Source organism: Dipodomys merriami, unplaced genomic scaffold (genome assembly GCF_024711535.1).
Source record: "Dipodomys merriami isolate MVZ:Mamm:240054 unplaced genomic scaffold, mDipMer1.0.p SCAF_197, whole genome shotgun sequence".
Lineage (NCBI taxonomy): Eukaryota > Metazoa > Chordata > Mammalia > Rodentia > Heteromyidae > Dipodomys > Dipodomys merriami.
Window position 1 is genome coordinate 330730 of NW_027203348.1, and position 12920 is coordinate 343649.

Sequence of the window (12920 nt, forward strand, 5' to 3'; positions counted from 1 at the left end):
AGGGTGAGGGTTAGGGTTAGCGTTAGAGTTAGTTTTAGGGTGAGGGTGAGGTTGAGGGTTAGGATTAGGGATATGTTTACAGTTAGGTTGAGGGTGTAGGTGAGGTTGAGGGTTAGAGTTAGGATTAGGGTTAGGTTTAGGGTTAGGCTAAGGGTGAGGGTGAGGGTGAGGGTGAGGGTGAGGGTTAGGATAAGGGGGAGGTTTAGGCTTAGGGTGATGTTTAGGCTGAGGGTGAGGGTTAGGGTGTGGGTATGGGTGAGAGTGAGACTGAGGGTTAGGGTTTGGGTGATGGTGAGGTTTAGGTTGAGCATTAGGGTTAGGTTTAGGGTGACGTTGAGCGTTAAAGTTTGGGTCTGGGTGAGGTTTAGGGTTAGGGTTAGGATGAGGGTAAGGGTTAGGGTGAGAGTTAGGGTGAGAGTGAGGGTTAGGGTTATCGTGAGGTTTAGGGTGATGGTTAGGGTGAGGGTTAGGGTTGGGGTTAGGTTTTGGTTTATGGTGAAGGTGAGGGTTACGGTTAGGGTGAGGGTGAGGGTGAGGGTTAGGGTTAGGGTTAGGTTTAGGGTGAGGGTGAGGTGAGGGTTAGGTTGAGATTAAGGTTTAGGGAAAGGGTTAGGGTGAGGTTAAGGGTTAGCTTGAAGGTGAGGGTGAGGGTGAGGGTTAGGATTAGAGTTAGGCTTAGGGTTAGGATGAGTGTGAGTGTGAGGGTTAGGGTTAGCGTTAGGGTGAGGGCTAGGATGAGGGTGAGGGTGAGGGTTAGGGTGAGGCTGAGGGTGAGGGTTTCGGTTAGGTAGGGGTGAGGGTTAATGTGAGGATTAGGGTGAGGTTGAGGGTCAGGTTGAGGGTTAGGCTTAGGGTGAGGGTTAGGGTTAGGGTTAAGGTGAGGGTTAGGGTTCGGGTGATGTTTAGGTTGAGGGTGAGAGTTAGGGTGAGGGTGAGGGTTCGAGTGAGGTTGAGGCTTAAGGTGTGGGTGAGGGTTAGGCTTAGTGTGAGTGTTAATGTGATGATGATGGTTATGGTGAGGGTGAGGGTTAGGATTAGGGTGAGGATTAGGTTTAGGTTTAGTCTTAGGATGAGTGTTAGGTTGAAGGGTACGTTTATGATTAGAGTGAGGGTTAGGGTTATTGTGATTGTTAGGGTTAGGGTGAGGGTTAGGATTAGGTTGTGGTTGAGGGTTAGGTTTCAGGTGAGGTTTAGGGTTAGGTTTAGGGTTTGTGTTAGGGTGAGGGTGAGGGTGAGGGTTAGTGTTAGGTGTAGGGATAGGTTTAGGGTGAAGGTGATGGAGAAAGTTAGGTTAAGGATTAGGGGTAGTGTTAGGGTTAGGCTTAGTGTGAGGGTGAGGGTGAGGGTGAGGTTTAGGGTGAGTGTTAGGGTTAGGGTTAGGGTGAACGTTAGGGTTAGGGTGATGTTTAGGGTGAGGGTGAGTGTTAGGCTGAACATGATATTTAGGCTGAGGTTGAGAGTTAGTTTTATGGTTAGTATTAGGGTGAGTGTTAGGGTTAGTGTTAGGGTTAGGTTGAGGGTAATCATTAGGTTGAGGTTTAGGGTGATGGGTAGAGTTAGGGTCAGGGTTAGTGTTAGGGTTAGGGTGAGGATGAGGGTTTGGGTTAGGGTTAGGGTGAAGGTAAGGGATAGGGTGAGGTTTAGGGATAAGTTTAGGGTTAGGGTGACGGTGTGGGTGAGGGTTAGTGTTAGCATTAGGCTTAGGCTTAGGTTTAGGGTGAGGGTTAGGGTTAGGGGGAAAGTGAGGGTGAGAGTGAGGGTTAGGGTTAGTGTTAGGGTGAGGGTTAGGGTTAGTGTTAGGGTGAGAGTTAGGGTTAGGGTGTGGGTTAGGGTTAGTGTTAGGGCGAGGGTTAGAGTGTGATTTAGGGTGAGGGTGAGGGTAAGGTTGAGGGTTAGTGTTAGGATTAGGGTTGGTTTGAGGGCTAGGGTGAGGGTAAGGGTTAGGGTTAGGTTGAGGTTTAGGGTTAGGTTTAGGGTTAGGGTCATGGTTAGCGTTAGGGTTAGGATGATGTTTAAGTTTAGTGTGAGCATTACGCTGAGGGTAAGGGTTAGTTTGAGGGTAAGGGTTAGGGTGAGGGTTAGGGTGAGAGTGAGGGTTAGGTTTAGCGTGAGTGTTAGGGTTAGGATTAGGTTTAGGTTAGGGTTAGCGTGAGGATGAGGGTGAGGGTGAGGGTGATGTTGAGGTTTAGGGTTTGGCTTAGGGTTAGGGTTAGTGTGAGGGCTAGGGTGAGTGTGAGGGTTAGGGTGAGTGTGTGGGTGAGGGTGAGGGTTAGGTTTAGGATTAGGGTTAGGGTTTGGGTTAGGCTGAGTTTGAGTGTGTGTGTGAGGGTGAGGTTTAGGGTTAGGGTTAGGGTGAGGGCTTGTGTTTGAATGAGGGTTAGGGTGAGTGTGAGTGTGAATATGAGGGTTAGGGTTAGGGTAAGGGCTAGGATTAGGGTAAGGTTTGGGGTGACGTTAGGTTGAGGATTAGGGTTAGGGTCAGGTTACTGTTATTGTTAGTGTGAGGATGAGGTTTGGGTTAGGTTTAGGGTGAAGGTTAGGGATAGGGTGAGGTTTAGGGATAGGTTTAGTATTAGGGTGACGGTGATGGTGAGGGTTAGATTTAGCATTAGTCTAAGGCTTAGGGTTAGGGTGAGTTTTAGGGTTTGAATTAGGGTTAGGGGGAAGGTGAGGGTTTAGGGTGAGGGTCAGGGTTAGGCTTAGGGTGAGGTTTAGGGTTAGGTTGTGGGTTAAGGTTAGTGTTAGGGTGAGGGTGAGTGTGTGATTTAGGGTGAGGGTGAGGGTAAGGATGAGGTTTAGGATTGGGATTAGGGTTGGTTTGAAGGCTATTGTGCGGATGAGGGTTAGGGTTAGGGTTAGGTTTGGTGGTAGGTTTAGGGTCATGTTTAGCATTAAGGTTAGGGTGAGATTTAGGTTTAGTGTGAGCGTTAGGCTGAGGGTAAGGTTTAGGGTGAGGGTAAGTGTTAGGTTGACGGTTAGAGTGAGAGTGGGTGTTAGGGTTAGCGTGAGTGTTAGGGTGAGGTTTAGGGTTAGGGTAAGGGCTAGGGTTATGTTTAGGGTTAGGGTGAGGTTAGGGTGAGGGTGAGGGTTTGGGTGAGAGTTAAGGTTTGGGTGAGGGTTAGTTTTAGGGTGATGTTTTGGGTGAGAGTGAGGGTTAGGGTGAGGGTGAGGGTTCGGGTTAGGGTGAGGGTGAGGGTGATAGTGAGGGTTAGGGTTAGCCTTAGTTTTATTGTGAGGGTTAGGGTTAGGGTTAGGTTAGGGTTCGTTTTAGGATGAGGGTGTGGGTTAGGGTTAGTGTTAGGTTGAGGGTTAAGCTTAGCATTAGGGTTAGGGTGAGGTTTAGGGTGAGGGTTAGGGTTAGGTTTAGAGTTAGCTTTAGGGTGAGGGTGAGGTTGAGGGTTAGGATTAGGGATAGGTTTACAGTTAGGTTGAGGATGTGGGTGGGGTTGAGGGTTAGGGTTAGGAATAGGGTAAAGTTTAGGGTTAGGCTGAGGGTGAGGGTGAGGGTGAGGGTTAGGATAAGGGGGAGGGTTAGGCTTAGGATGAAGTTTAGGCTGTGGGTGAGGATTAGGGTGAGGGTATGGGTGAGGGTGAGACTGAGGGTTAGGGTTTGGGTGATGGTAAGGTTTATGGTGAGCATTATGGTTAAGTTTAGGGTGATATTGAGCATTAAGGTTTGGGTCTAGGTGAGGTTTAGGGTTAGGGTTAGGGTGAGGGTAAGGGTTAGGGTGAGGGTTAGGGTGAGAGTGAGGGTTGGGTTTTTCGTGAGGTTTGGGTGATGGTTAGGGTGAGGGTTAGGGTTGGGTTTAGGGTTTAGTTTAGGGTGAGGGTGAGGGTTATGGTTAGGCTGAGGGTAAGGGTTAGGGTTATGGTTAGGGTTAGGTTTAGGGTGAGGGTGAGGGTGAGGTTTAGGTTTAGGGTTAGAGTTAGGGTTAGGTTTAGGTTGAGGGTGAGGATTAGGGTTAATGTTAGGGTGAGGGTAAGGTTTACGGAGAGGGTTAGGGTGAGGGTGAGGGTTAGGCTGAGGGTGAGGGTGAGGGTGAGGGTTAGGATTAGGATTAGGCTTAGGTTTAGGATGAGGGTGAGGGTGAGAGTTAGGGTTAGGGTTAGGGTGAGGGCTAGGTTTAAGATTAGGGTTAGAGTGTGTGTGAGGTTGAATGTGTGGTTTAGGGTTAGGGTAAGGGCTAGGGTTAGGGTTAGGTTAGGGTGAGGTTAGGTTGAGGGTTATGGTTAGGGTCAGGATTAATGTTATGATTAGGGTGAGGATGAGGGTTTGGGTTAGGGTTAGGGTGAAGTTTAGGGATAGGGTGAGGTTTAGGGATAGTTTTATGGTTAGTGTGACTGTGAGGGTGTTATAGTTAGCATTAATCTTAGACTTAGTGTTAGGGTGAGGTTTAGGGTTAGAATTAGGGTTAGGGGGAAGGTGAGGGTTTATGGTGAGGGTTAGGATTAGGGTTATGGTGAGGTTTAGGGTTAGGGTGTGGGTTAGGGATAGTGTTATGGTGAGGGTGAGTGTGTGATTTAGGGTGAGGGTGAGGGTAAGGATGAGGTTTAGGGTTGTTTTGAGGGCTAGGGTGCGCGTGAGTGTTTTGGTTAGGGTGAGGTTTCGGGGTAGGGTTAGGGTCATGGTTAGCGTTAAGGTTAGGGTGAGATTTAGGTTTAGCGTGAGCGTTAGGCTGGGGGTAAGGGTTAGGGTGAGGGTAAGTGTTAGGGTGAGGGTTAGGCTGAGATTGAGGTTAAGGGTTAGCGTGAGTGTTAGGGTGAGGGTTAGGGTTAGAGTAAGGGCTAGGGTTAGGTTTAGGGCTAGGGTGAGGTTAGGGTGAGGGTGAGGGTTAGGGTGAGAGTTAAGGTTTGTGTGAGGGTTAGGGTTAGGGTGAGGGTTAGTTTTAGGGTGATGTTTTGGGTGAGGGTGAGGGTTAGGGTGAGGGTGAGGGTTCGGGTTAGGGTTAGGGTGAGGGTGACAGTGAGGGTTATGGTTAGCCTTAGTCTTATTGTGAGGGTTATGGTTGGGGTTAGTGTTAGGGTTAGGGTTCGTTTTAGGATGAGGGTGTGGGTTTGGATTAGCGTTAGGTTGAGTGTGAAGCTTAGCATTAGGGTTAGGGTGAGGGTTAGGGTCAGGGTTAGGATTGGGGTTAGGGTTTGGTTTAAGGTGAGGGTGAGGGTTACGTTTAGGGTGAGGGTGAGGGTGAGAGTGAGGGTTAGGGTTATCGTGGGGTTTAGGGTGATGGTTAGGGTGAGGGTTAGGGTTGGGGTGAGGGTTTGTTTTGTGAGGGTGAGGGTTATGGTTAGGGTGAGGGTGAGGGTCAGGGTTAGGGTTAGGGTTAGGTTTAGGGTGAGGGGGAAGGTGAGGGTTAGGTTTAGGGTTAGGTTTAGGTTGAGGGTGAGGTTTAGGGTTAGGGTTAGGGTCAGGGTAAGGTTTAGGGAGAGAGTTAGGGTGAGGGAGAGGGTTAGGCTGAAGGTGAGGGAGAGGGTGAGTGTTAGGATTAGAGTTAGGCTTAGGGTTAGGATGAGGGTGAGGGTGAGGGTTAGGGTTAGGGTTAGGGTGAGAGCTAGGTTGAGGGTGAGGGTTAGGGTTAGTGTGAGTGTGAGGGTTTTGGTTAGGTAGGGGTGAGGGTTAATGTGAGGATTAGGGTTAGGATGAGGGTCAGGGTGAGGGTTAGGTTTAGGGTGAGGGTTAGGGTTAGGGTTAAGGTGAGGGTTAGGGTTCAGGTGATGTTTAGGTTGAGGGTGAGTGTTAGGGTGATGGTGAGTGTTCCCGTGAGGTTGAAGGTTAAGGTGTGGGTGAGGGTTAGGTTTAGGTTGAGGTTGAGGATTACGTTTAGGGTTAGGGTTAGGATGAGTGTTAGGTTGAGGGGTGGGTTTATGGTTAGAGTGAGGGTTAGGGTTATTGTGATTGTTAGGGTTAGGGTGAGGGTTAGGATTAGGTTGTGTTTGAGGGTTAGGTTTAAGGTGAGGTTTAGGGTTAGATTTAGGGTTCATGTTAAGGTGAGGGTGAGGGTGAGGTTTAGGGGTAGGGGTAGGGATAGGTTTAGGGAGAAGGTGATGGAGAGGGTTAGGTTAAGGATTAGGGGTAGGGTTATGGTTAGGCTTAGGGTGAGGGTGAGGGTGAGGGTGAGGTTTAGGGTGAGTGTTAGGGTTAGGGTTAGGGTGAAGTTTAGGGTTCGGGTGATGTTTAGGATGAGGGTGAGTGTTAGGCTGACGGTGATGTTTAGGCTGAGGGTGAGGGTTAGGTTTATGGTTAGTATTAGGGTGAGTGTTAGGCTTAGGGTTAGGGATAGTGTGAGGATTAGGGTGATGTATAGGGTTAGGGTTTGGGTGTGGATTAGTGTGAGGATTAAGGTTAGGGTTAGGGTTAGGGTTAGGTTGAGGGTAATTTTTAGGGTGAGTTTTAGGGTGAGTGTTAGGTTTAGTATCAGGGTTAGTGTTAGGGTTAGGGTGAGGATGAGGGTTTGGGTTAGGTTTAGGGTGAAGGATAGGGATAGGGTGAGGTTCAGGGATAAGTTTAGGGTTAGGGTGACAGTGAGGGTGAGGGTTAGAGTTAGCATTAGTCTTAGGCTTAGGGTTAGGGTGAGGTTTAGGGTTACAATTAGGGTAAGGGGGAAGGTGAGGTTTTAAAGTTAGGGATAAGGTTAGGGTTAGGGTGAGGTTTAGGGTTAGAGTGTGGGTTAGGGTTATTGTTAGGGTGAGGGTGGTGTTTCGGGTGAGGGTGAGTGTTAGGCTGACGGTGATGTTTATGCTGAGGGTGAGGGTTAGGTTTATGGTTAGTATTAGAGTGAGTGTTAGGGTTAGGATTAGGGATAGGGTGAGGATTAGGGTGAAGTTTAGGGTTAGGGTTTGGATGAGGATTAGTGTGAGGATTAGGGTTAGGGTTAGGGTTAGGGTTACGTTGAGGGTAATCATTAGGGTGAGGTTTAGGGTGAGTGTTAGGTTTAGGTTCAGGGTTAATGTTAGGGTTAGGATGAGGATGAGGGTTTGGGTTAGGTTTAGGGTGAAGGATAGGGATAGGTTGAGGTTTAGGGATAAGTTTAGGGTTAGGGTGACAGTGAGGGTGAGGGTTAGAGTTAGCATTAGTCTTAGGCCTACGGTTAGGGTGAGGTTTAGGGTTACAATTAGGGTAAGGGGGAAGGTGATGGTTTAGGGTGAGGGTTAGGGTTAGGGTTAGGGTGAGGTTTAGGTTTAGGGTGTGGGTTAGGGTTAGTGTTAGGGTGAGGGTGAGTGTGTGATTTAGGGTGAAGGTGAGGGTAAGGATGAGGGTTAGGGTTAGGATTAGCGTTGGTTTGAGGGCTAGGGTGTGGGTGAGGGTTAGGGTTAGGGTGAGGTTTAGGGGTAGGGTTAGGGTCATGGTTAGCGTTAAGGTTAGGGTGAGATTTAGGTTTAGTGTGAGCGTTAGGCTGAGAGTAAAGTTTAGGGTGAGGGTTAGGGTGAGATTGAGGGTTAGGTTTACCGTGAGTGTTAGGGTAAGTGTTAGGGTTAGGGTAAGGGCTAGGGTTAGGTTTAGGGTTAGGGTGAGTTTAGGGTGAGGGTGAGGGTTAGGGTGAGAGTTAAGGTTTGGGTGAGGGTTAGGGTTAGGGCTAGGGTGAGGGTTAGTTTTAGGGTGATGTTTTGGGTGAGGTGAGGGTTAGGTTGAGGGTGAGGGTTCGGGTTAGGGTCAAGGTGAGGTTGATAGTGAGGGTTAGGGTTAGCCTTAGTCTTATTGTGAGGGTTATGATGAGGGTTAGGGTTAGGGTTAGGGTTCGGTTTAGTTTGGGGGTGTGGGTTAGGTTTAGTGTTAGGTTGAGGGTTAAGCTTAGCATTAGAGTTAGGGTGAGGTTTAGGGTCAGGTTTAGGGTTTGGTTTAGGGTTTGGTTTAGGCTGAGGGTGAGGGTTACGGTTAGGGTGAGGGTGAGGGTGAGGGTTAGGGTTAGTATTAGGTTGAGGGTGAGGGTGAGGTTTAGGTTTAGGGTGAGGATAAGGTTTAGGGAGATGATTAGGGTGAGGGTGAAGGGTTGGGCTGAGGGTGAGGGTGAGGGTGAGGGTTAGGATTAGAGTTAGGCTTAGGATTAGGATGAGTGTGAGTCTGAGGGTGAGCGTAAGGGTTAGGGTTAGGATGAGGGCTAGGGTGAGGGTGCGGGTTATTGTGAGGTTGAGGGTGAGGGTTTCGGTTAGGTATGGATGAGGGTTAATGTGAGGATTAGGGTGAGGTTGAGGGTCAGGGTGAGGATTAGGTTTAGGGTGAGGGTTAGGGTTAGGGTTAAGTTGAGGGTTAGGGTTCGGGTGATGTTTAGGTTGAGGGTGAGTTTTAGGGTGAGGGTGAGGGTTCGCGTGAGGTTGAGGGTTAAGGTGTGGTTGAGGGTTAGGCTTAGGGTTAGTGTTAGGGTGACGGGGATGGTTATGGTGAGGGTGAGGGTTAGGGTTAGGGTTAGGGTGAGGATTAGGTTTAGGGTTAGGCTTAGGATGATTGTTAGGTTGAGGGGTAGGTTTATGTTTAGAGTGAGGTTTAGGGTTATTGTGATTGTTAGGGTTAGGGTGAGGGTTAGAATTAGGTTGTGGTTGAGGGTTAGGTTTAAGGTGAGGTTTAGGGTTAGGTTTAGGGTTCGTGTTAGGGTGAGGGGGAGGGGGAGGGTTAGTTTTAGTGGTAGGGATAGGTTTAGGGTGAAGGTGATGGAGAGGGTTAGGTTAAGGATTAGGCTTAGGGTTATGGTTAGGCTTAGGGTGAGGGTGAGGGTGAGGTTTAGGGTGAGTGTTAGGGTTAGGCTTAGGGTGAAGGTTAGGGTTAGGGTGATGTTTAGGCTGAGGGTGAGGGTTAGGTTTATGGTTAGTATTAGGGTGAGTGTTAGGGTTAGGGTTAGGGATAGGGTGAGGATTAGGGTGAAGTTTAGGGTTAGGGTTAGGGTGAGGATTAGTGTGAGGCTTAGGGTTAGGTTTAGGTTTAGGGTTAGGGTGAGGGTGAGGGTTAGGTTTAGGGTTCAGGGGAGGGTTAAGGTTATGGTTATGGTTAGGGTGAGGGTTAGTATTAGGGTTAGGGTTAAGCTTAGGTTTAGGGTAACGGTTAATGTTAGTGTTAGGGTGAGGGTGAGGGTTAGGATTAGGGTTATAATTTGGGTGTGGTTTAGGGTTAGGGTTAGGGTTAAGTTTAGTGTTAGGTTTAGGGTTAGTATGAGAGGTAGTGTGAGGGTTTGGGTTAGGTTTAGGGTGAGGGTTAGGGTTATTGTGAGGGTTAGGGTTAGCGTTAGGTTTAGGGTTAGGGTGAGGGTTAGGTTTAGGGTGGAGGTTAGGGTTGGGGGAAGATTAAGGTTTAGGGGTAGGTTTTGGTTGAGGGTGATGGTGAGGATGCGGGTGAGCGTGAGGTTTCGGTTGAGGGTTTGGGTTAGAATTAGGGTGAGGTTGAGGGTGAAATTTAGGGTATAGGGTTAGGGTTTCGGTGAGTGTGAGGTAAGGGTAAGGGTTAGTGTTAGGGTTAGGGTTTGGGTGAGGTTTAGGTTTTGGGATAGGGTAAGGGTGAGGGTGAGGGTTAGGGTTAGAGTTAAGGTTAGGGTGAGGGATAGGTTTAGGGTTAGTGTTAGGATTAGGGTTAGTTTGAGGTTTATGATGAGGTTTAGGGTTAAGTTTAGGCTTAGGGTTAAGATTAGGGTTAGGGTGAGGGTGAGTTTGAGGGTTAGGGTGAGGGTTAGGGTTAGTCATAGTGTTAATCTGAGGGTCAGGTTTAGGGTGAGGATTAGGGTTAGGGTTAGGGCGAAGGTAAGGTGATGGTGAGGTTTAGGGTTAGGGTTAGGGTGAAATTTAGGGTTAGGCTTAGGGTGAGCATGAAGTTTAGGGTGGAGGTTAGGGTTGGGGTGAGGGTAAGGGTTAGGCACAGGGTTAGGTTGAGGGTGAGGGTGAGGGTTACGGTTAAATTATGGTTAAGGTTAGGCTGAGGGTAAGGGTGAGATGGAGGGCTAGGCTTAAGGTTAGTGTGAGGGTTAGGGTTAGGGTGATGTTTAGGGTGAGGTTTAGGGTTAGGGTGAGGGTTAGGGTGCGGGTGAGGTTTAGGGTGAGTGTTAGGATGAGGGTTAGGTTTAGGGTTAGGATGAGGTTTAGGATGGGGGCTAAGGTTAGGGTGAGGGTTAGGCTTAGTGTGAGGGTTAGGGTTAAGTTAAGGGTTAGGGTGATGGTTAGGGTGAGGGTTACCGTGAGGGTTAGGGTGAGGGTTAGTGATAGGTTTAGGGTTAGGGTGAGAGTTAGGGCAAGGCTAAGGCTTAGGGTGAGGGTTAGGGTAAGGCTAAGGTTTAGGGTGAGCGGTAGGGTTAGGGTTAGGGTGAGATTTAGATTTAGTGTGAGGGTTAGGGTTAGGGTTAGTTTTAGGGTGAGGGTAATATTTAGGGTGAGGGTTAGGGTGATAGTGAAGTTTAGGGTTAGCCTTAGTCTTAATGTGAGGGTTATGGTGAGGGTTAGGGTTAGTGTGAGGATTAGGGTTAGGGTTAGGGTGAGGGTGAGGGTAAGGTTTAGGGTGAAGGGTAGTGTAAGAATGAGGGTTGGGGTTATCGTGAGTGTTAGGGTGAGGGTTAGGGTGAGGGTTAGGGTTAGAGTTAGGGTGAGGGTTAGCGGGAGGGTAAGGATTATGTTGTGGATTGGGGTTAGGGTGAGGTTCAGGGTGAGGGAGAGGGTTAGGGTTAGGTTGAGGTTAAGGGTTAGGGTGAGAGTTAGGGTGAGGTTTAGTCTTAGCATTAGGGTTAAGGTGAGGGTTAGATTGAGGGTTAGGTTTAGGGTTAGAGTTAGGTTTAGGGTGAGGGTGAGGGTTAGGTTTAGGGTTATGTTTCAGGTTAGGTTGAGGGTGAGGGTGAGGGTGAGGTTTAGGGTTATGATTAGGGTTAGGTTTAGGGTTAGGCTGAGGGTGAGGTTGAGGGTGAGGGTTAGGGTGAGGGTATGGGTCAGGGTGAGCCTGAGGGTTAGTGTTTGGGTGAGGGTGAGGTTTAGGGTGAAGGTTAGTTTGAGGGTGAGTGTTAGGGTTTGGTTTAGGGTGACGGTGAGAGTTAGGGTTTTGGTCTGGATAGGTTTAGGGTTAGGGTGAGGGTGAGGGTAAGGGTTAGGGTGAGGGTTAGGGTGAGAGTGAGGCTTAGGGTTATCGTGAGGGTTCGGATGATGGATTGGTTGAGGGTTAGGTTTGGTTTTAGGCTTTGGTTTAGGGTGAGGCTTAGGGTTAGGTTTAGGTTTATGTTGAGGGTGAGGGTGAGGGATAGGTTTAGGATTAGCGTTAGGGTTAGGTTTAGCCAGAGAGTGAGGTTTAGGGTTAGGGTTAGGGTGAGGGTTAGGGTGAGGGTGAGGGTTAGGGTTAGGGTTATGTTTAGGGTGAGCTTAGGTGAGGGTGCGGGTGAGGGGTAGGATTAGTTTTAGGGTTAGGCTGAGGGTGAGGGTGAGGGTTAGTGTGATTTTGAGGGTTAGGCTTAGGGTGAGGATTGTTTTGAGTGTGAGGGTTAGGGTGAGGGTTAGGGTTATGGTTAGGTTTAGCGTGAGGGTTAGGGGGAGAGTAAAGTTTTGGGTGAGGTTTAGGGTGAGGGTGGGTTTTAGAGTTAGGGTTAGAGTTAGGGTGAGTGTTATAGTGAGGGTTAGGGTTAGGTTGGAGTGAGGGGCAGTTTGAGGGTTAGGGTTAAGTTTAGGGTGTGCGTTAGGTTTAGAGTGAGGGTTAGGGTTAGGGTTAGGGTGAGGGTAAGGGTTAGGGTGAGGATTAGGGTAAGAGTGAGGGTTAGGGTTAGCCTTAGGTTTAGTGTGAAGGATAGGGTGATGGTTAGGGTTAGGTTTCGGGTGAGGGTGAGTGTGAGGGTTAGGGTTAGGGTTAGGTTTAAGGTACGGTTTAGGGTGAGGAATAGGGTGAGTGTGAGGTTTTGGGTTACCGTGAGTGTTAGGGTCAGGGTTAGGTTGAGGGTTAGGGTTTGGGTCTTGTGAGCTTTAGGGTTAGGCTGAGGGTGAGGGTAAGGGTGAGGATGAGGTTTAGGGTGAGAGTGAGGCTTAGGATTATCGTGAGGGTTAGGGTGATGGATTGGTTGAGGGTTAGGGTTGGGGTTAGGGTTTGGTTTAGGTTGAGGGTGAGTGTTAGTTTTAGGGTTAGGGTTAGGTTGAGGGTTAGGTTTAGATTAAGGGTTATGGATAGTGTGATGGTGAGGGTCAGGGTTAGGGTTAAGTTTAGGTTTAGGGTGAGGGTGTTGGTGAGGGTTAGGTTTAGGATTAGGGTTAGGGTTAGTTTTAGGCAGAGGTTGAGGTTTAGGGTTAGAGTTATGGTGAGGGTAAGGGTGAGGGTGAGGGTTAGGGTTAGAGTTATGGTTAGCGTGAGCTTAGGAGAGGGTGCGGGTGAGGGGTAGGATTAGTTTTAGGGTTAGGCTGAGGGTGAGGGTGAGGGTTAGGGTGAGTTTGAGGGTTAGGCTTAGGGTGAGGGTTATTGTGAGTGTGAGGGTTAGGGTGAGCGTTAGGGTTAGGGTTAGGTTTAGCGTGAGGGTTAGGGAGAGAGTAAGGGTTTGGGTGAGGTTTAGGGTGAGGGTGGGTTTTAGAGTTAGGGTTAGAGTTAGGGTGAGTGTTATAGTGAGGATTAGGGTTAGGTTTGGGTGAGGGGCAGGGTGAGGGGTAGGGTTAAGGTTAGGGTGAGGGTTAGGTTTAGAGTGAGGGTTAGGGTAAGGGTTAGGATGAGGGTTAGGTTTAGGGTGGAGGATAGGGATGGTGTGAGAGTAAGGGTTAGAGGCAGGGTTAGGTTGAGGTTGAGGGTTAGGGTTAAATTAGGTTTAGGTTTAGACTGAGGGCGATGGTGAGGATGAGGGTGTGGGTTAGGGTTCGGTTAAGGGTTTGGGTTAGGGTTAGGGGGAGGGGGAGGTTGAGGTTTAGGGTTAGGGTTACGGTGCGTGTGAGGTGAGGATGAGGGTTAGGGTTAGGTTGAGGTTTAGGGTTAGACTTAGGGTTAGGGTTAGTGTGTGGGTGAT